We start from the raw sequence: 6,611 nt of genomic DNA on the forward strand, positions 1-6,611 counted from the left end.
TAATGAATGGGGTGACAAGCAACAGTGATGGGGGCTGCCTGAGGCTGGAGCACAATGGGAGCAGGGTGGCTTTAGGCTGATGATGAGGTTTTGGTCCCGGAGACCCCCCCACCCAGCACCATTCCCCTCCAGCAGTGGGTCAGCCCCTTCAGCATCACTCTCACTCCAGCACAGCCCAATTTGGACATCCTCAGTGACCAACACGAGCTAGGGCAGTACCAAGCAGACTGGGAGCGCTGTAGGATAACAAACCTGGTAAGCCACCACACGCCTGCAGGGCACAATCCCACATGCAAGACACCCAGCTCACACTGAAGTTGGCCAGGGCCCAGACATGTGGAGCTGGATGGTGCAGGAGCACACCACTGTCCCGTGGCTGCGCCTGCCTACGGCTTCTGGCCACAGTCACTGGTTTTTCCCTGACACCAGTAGAAACTCCTACAGAAAAACTCCTGGTCTGTATTTTGCCTTTGCTTCAGCCACCTGCTGCTGTTCCCTTTGGCTTCTAAGCAATCCCACACTCCAGTCCTGAATAAACCACCTTCCCTGCACGCATCCAGCTCCACTGCAGGACAAGTGTGAGCTGGAAAGGCACTGAGAAAACAGCCAGGAAATGTTGGCTGAGCTGAATATCCACTAAAAACACCCCCACAGGGCGATAGGGTGAATCGGGCCCAACAAGGCTATGCCTGGGGACAATGATGGGGCTCTTCTGTGCCCATATTCCCAGGGCTCTTTCAGCAGGATACGGCCCTAGCAAGCCCTGGAAGAGATTTGGGGAATGAGGAATTCCAGAACACATCATTTTTTCGATGAACTAAAAGCAAAACTTTGCAAATAGTTTTAAAAATGCTTAGAAAAAAAAAATGCTGGCAGAGCCAAAAGTGGCACTTTGATATTTACCAAGTACTTGGAGCTTTTAATGTTCAGAAGAGGCTCCTCACTTAATAAAAAGGAGGAAAATATTAAAAGGCACGAGACATTTCAGCTGGTCCATAACCTGCCCCTATGCTTCATGCAGCAGGCAGACAGGGGGTATGGCTAGTGGAAGTGACACTGAGAAGGAAATAGGGTGAAGAGGAGTGCTGGGGACCCCACTTTAGAGAGGGACACAAGGAGTGTGACCATGGGAACTCGTGCACAGGATGCATAGAAGCACAATGCCAGCCCCATGCATCCCATGTCATTCCATGCTCCCTCGCCCACTGCAGTGGATGCAGTGTGCTGGGGCGCTGCTCCTGCTCCCAGCCTTAGGCCGGTTCCCACGACCTGCTGCACTTCCTGCGGCTGCTGCACGGCTGCGGGACATGGTGGCGGAAGCACTACAATCCGGCTGGAAGGAGAGGCTGAGCCCCAGCCCCAGCCTGGGAACAGCCTCCATGCAGCATTCCCCCCAGCCATGACACCTGGGGTGGGATCCGCTTACAGCCAGGAACTGGTCACACCTGGCCTGTGGATGAGCAGGTCGCAGGAAATCAGACCTTGGACAATTCCTCGTGGATGTCTACAGCAGGACTGAGACTAAACAGGGCCCTTATAAGATGTTTTGCACATTGCCCAGGGCTGGCTCCAGCCCAAAACCACTTCCTCTGTCTCCAGAACGGCCGGCTGAAGGGGGCACTGCGGGAGGCGGATGTCAGTGCTGCTGGTCCTGCAGGGCTTCCCAGCCTTTTTTCCAGAGATGTGCTGGAGGAGGCAGGGAGCAAGGATGCTTCCCAGGCTAGGCTCAGCCTCTGCATGCTGAGCACCAGAGCTGCTGGTGGCATCTGTCTTAGGTATGTTGCATACTGCCCATCACACACAAGGCAAGCAGAGCTATCAAAAACCTCAAATCCAAAGGATCCAAGCACCAGTTTCCCTTTGAGAGGCTTCATGAGTCCCCTCCACAGGACAGCATGCTCTCCTAACAGCTAATGTACTCTGCAGTAAGGTTTCTAATGGGTGTAGTACCTCTACCCATACCCTAAAGCTACAGGTGAGCTCCAGCATCATGTGTACACTCAGCTTTTGGTACTGGATTTGGGAATGTCCTCCATGCAGGTAGCTCATGAACCTTTATATCAGTGTTTTGAAGCCTGCTCACGAACCCCTTACTCAGCTATTTGATGGGCATTTTCCCAAGTTCCTTGCAAAACACTGGGACCTTTCCTGAGCTTGGGCTCACTCGGTGGCTGGAACTAGAGCCTCAAGGAAGGCAGGCTGTCCCTGTACACAAGAACACCAGCATGACAGACCAGCCGTGCTTTTGGTTTGGGTCTCCTGAAAAAAAAGAGTTCTCTCTAAATATTTATAGCTTTATGTGTGTTCTTGATTAATAAAGCATTTGTTTCTCATGGAATCCTCTAGGTGGCCAATGCAGCAGGATGAATCCAGCTGGAGTTACCTGCAACACAAAGGTGTTTCTGTCCCAGGGCTGTGCAGAGCCCAGGGAGGCCCTTTTCCTGTCTCCCCCTCGTTTCTTTCCTCTTTCCATTCTTTGTGCAAAGCTGTGTTCAAATAACACTTCCCTGGAACAAGGAGAACTGCAAGGTAATGAAAAGGTTTGCCATCTGGACGTGCCCTGAGCTGACAAACTCTCACCCCTTATAACAAAGCTGGGAAACAATGCACAGCACAGGGGTTCACTGCAGGGAACCCGCCAGCAACAGCGCTCACAGAGACAGGGCACACACTGCCCAGCAGGCAGACACAGCCAGGGAGCAGGGAACATCACTTCAGGCACTCCAGAATGCTTGGGGGTGCTCTGTGAACAAAGGAAATGCACTGGAGAACCTCCTCTCCCACCTTGTGGGTGCACAAAACCTTCCCAAGCTGTGTTTCCTGCTCCCCCACAGGTGCACATCCCACATGGCTTGCCATGAATGTGTGGTAACAACCCCCAGGAAGGTTTGCAGGCTTCTTTGCAAGGTAAGATCTCTTCATCAGGGATTGTAGCAATAGGACAAGGGGTGATGGGTACAAAGTGAAACAGGGGAAGCTCAGGTTAGATCTAAGGCACAAGCTCTTCCCTGTGAGGGTGCTGAGGCGCTGGCACAGGGTGCCCAGAGAAGCTGTGGCTGCCCCATCCCTGGCAGTGTTCAAGGCCAGGTTGGACACAAGGGCTTGGAGCAAGCTGCTCTAGTGGAAGGTGTCCCTGCCCATGCTCAGGGAGCTGGAGCTGGAGGAGCTTCACATCCATTCCAATCCTAACCTATGATTCTATGAATCTATAAAACCTGAGCCATTCATCCTCTATCTTACAGGGAAATTTTGTATTAAAACCTCAGGTTTTATTTCCTTTCTACCAGTTTGTTGCCAGAGTTATGTTTTAAGCTTTGGAGTCTTTTACAAAAATAGTGCAAGTCTTGGTTGTAAAGGAGCTCATAGCATTTTTCTCATCACAAACTGCCCTCCATCCACTAAGTTAAACTTTCAACTCCTCCAGAATCCAAGATGTTTCTTCCCATCTGTGTGCCCAAATAGTGATTTCTGGGGTTGATTCAAATAAGGAATGTCATTTTATGAGGGTAAATTAAATCACACCTAAAAACCCCAGAATGCACTAGAGAATGGCATATTTGCTGGGTTTGAAAGGAACAGAAAGGAAAGGATTGTAAGTTTCCATCATATGAAGCAAATTAGTTATACATGTTGTGAATAAATAATTGGCCTGCATCATTTGGGAAAACATCCATTGGACCATGGAGCACAACCTTCCAGGAGACAAGCACCTATGTATACATACATTCATAATAAAACTACCCAGAGAACAGTTTTAACAGTATTTGGAAAATAGAAAGGAGCTCACCTCCAGAAAATCAGCACCTTGAGGGTTAGCAGCACCCTAGTTTGTGGTTACCACGCTGCAGCTGCAGAGAGCAGCCAGAAGCTACGCTTTGGCTCCCAGGCCATGAGCAAGACAGGCAGCTTTGCTGTGGGAAACATTCCTTCCACCAGCTCTTCGCCTCCATTCACAAACTGGAGGGCAAACACCCAGCAAGCCTCAGCGGGAGCCCCCAGCAATTCCACTGAGCCTGCACATTCCTGCGGGGCCATGAAAACATGAGTGTTATGAATCCAGCAGTACAGGAACAGAAATGCACCGAGCAGAAGCCTCACATGCAGGGAGCCACAAGAAAGAACTGTGGTGGCAGGGCCAGCCATGGAGGCAGAACTGACAAGTTGGTTAAGGAGTTTGACATGATCCACACACCCAACCAGTCAAGTGCTTCTGCTCCTGATGTAGGTGACCCAGAGGCTTTCTCAGCTCTGTCCTAAGCTGGATGTCATATGCTCCCCCTGCCCTTGTCAGGCCTTCCTCTCCACGGCTTGCATGCTGAAGGATCCTAAACAACTATGAGATTCAAAAGGTTTGATTTTGGGTTTTGCAGGGAGCACATCCCCAAGCTGAGCAGCCAAGTGCATGTTTGCACACATGACACAGAAAGAAAGGAACAACATTACTTTCTTCCAGAGAATGGGACAGAGGTGGGATCAGGTTTGAGAAATACGGATACCAGACCTCAGCTGAAGCCTCTGAGAGATCCAGTACTTTAAAACAGGCCTGGACACATTATTATGGGGGTGTAGAATTGAGAGAAACAAAATTATTAAAGCAAATGGAGAAGGTGTTTTGCCTGGACAGGTCCTCAAGATTCTCAGCTCTGTCTGCAACAGCTTCACTGCCAGCTCGAGGTATCAGCAAACAGGCGTTCCACAGCAGTGACAGAATCCTTCGCTTCCCTGTGGGAATGGGCATGCCAAGGCATCCAGCACAGCATCCCCGAGACCTGTCCCCAGACACCAGCACATGGGCCCCATGGAAGGATGGGACCAAAACCCGGGTGTCAGACCCATGGGACCCACTCCTAAGCTCTGTCTGCTTAAATCTGTGCTGCTAACATGATGGGAGAGTGTGGGTTATTGTGCTGCCTGTGTCACCTCACCACCACACAGCCTCTGCTTAGGGAATTTGGAGACAGTGCTTTAAGGATTTCAGGCCTGCAGGGACTCCAGATGTCCCTTCCAAGATTTCTTAGTTTGCAGTGCAGCCATAGGGTAAGAAAAATGATACAAAACAAGCTCCCCCAAGACACAGTTCTGAATTCTTGTCATGTCAGATTTCTAAGAAGCCTTGCTCAGATACTGAGAAATGCCATGAGAAGCAAGACTTTAATTTTTAGGTTGTCCTTGCAACGTGCAGTCAGCTTGTGGTCTTACAAATGAAACTCCAAGATGCCCTCAGGACTTTTGGCTGGACTTGCACTAGCTCCCACCATCATTGAGCCTGTTCACACCGACACCCCCATGAATCCCTTTCCACAACCCCATTTCCAGTCATGGAACCTATCCTGAATCACCAAAACCACACAGCAAGAACAGCTTCCAAGGAAGTCCTGTTGCACAGAGGCAGGATACAGGCCCAATTTTGGCTAAATTCAGGCAGCTCCATTAGAAACACCTCCAGCTCCATTCATTCCATCTTCTCATAGCATCTACAAGACGCCAAGACAAGACACCTTTAAAGTACCTGTCTTTCTCCAGGGGCAAGAGGCTCACATGCAGATGACTCAAGAGAGGTGAAACTATGCCATGCCTGTAGTAAATGAACAAGGGAGCAGAGATGTGCCAGAAAGGATGAGCTCATTGCAAAATTAATTGAAAGAGCTTTTACAAAAATCAATGCAATGATCTAGCTGGATTCAGACATGCAAGCTGCCAGCAGCAAGATACCTTCTTCTTGCCTGTGTGCTTTCCTGCATACTCCTTTTTACTGATTTGTCCTTGATTTTTTTCCCTTTTTGTCTCCTTCTGCCACCCACCAGAACCTGCACTGGGAGGCTTTGGCCATATCCTGGAGCATGACCTACTCCTACAGCTAAGGAAAAGAGCTCTGGACACAGGGATGGTACAGAGAAGAAGCTAAAGGCTGGTTTCCTTCACAGGAAACAGAGGCAGGGAAGCACAGAAATGTTTCATTGGGCCAGAAAAAGGTGACCTTTCAAGCTAACCTCTGCTGGGGGAGTGCTGCTTCTGCAGCTCTGCCATGCTGCCAGCTCCTGCCTGACAGGAGCTTGGGCCAGGAGCCGCATGCCTGGACCTCACACCTACATGTTCACACCCTTGCTGTAGGCTTTGTACTTCCTGACATGCTTTTTCCATCGTACCCCATTCCCAGGTTTTTCCATCATACCCCTGCCAGGAGATCGCATGAGGAGGGACCAACTGCCCCTTTTCCAGTGTTTGCTGGCAAAATTCCTGCCTGCCTCTCCAGGGCAATCACTCCTGACACTGTGTGCTTGGAGGGATAGCAGGTTTGACAGGGACTCACTCTGCAGTAGTATCTCAGCCCATGACCATTCCATCATCACATCAAAGTGTCTGCAAAGGTGTTGGCTCTAGCCCACAGCATCCTGTCGGAGCACAGGCCTCAGCAATGACACACAAGCCCACAACAGGCCCATCTCATGGTGGGCCACCATGTCCCATCACGAGCTCTCACCCCCTGACACCATCCAGCTCCTCATCCCAACCAAATCTGTGCTGCACATGAACATCTTCACCTGGTGCCAATGCACATCCCACTGGTATGAAGAGGGACAACACATCTTCAGAGAGCAGCAGAGGGAAGC

The sequence above is a fragment of the Melopsittacus undulatus genome, chromosome 9, assembly GCF_012275295.1.
Source record: "Melopsittacus undulatus isolate bMelUnd1 chromosome 9, bMelUnd1.mat.Z, whole genome shotgun sequence".
In the NCBI taxonomy this organism is placed as follows: Eukaryota; Metazoa; Chordata; class Aves; order Psittaciformes; family Psittaculidae; genus Melopsittacus; species Melopsittacus undulatus.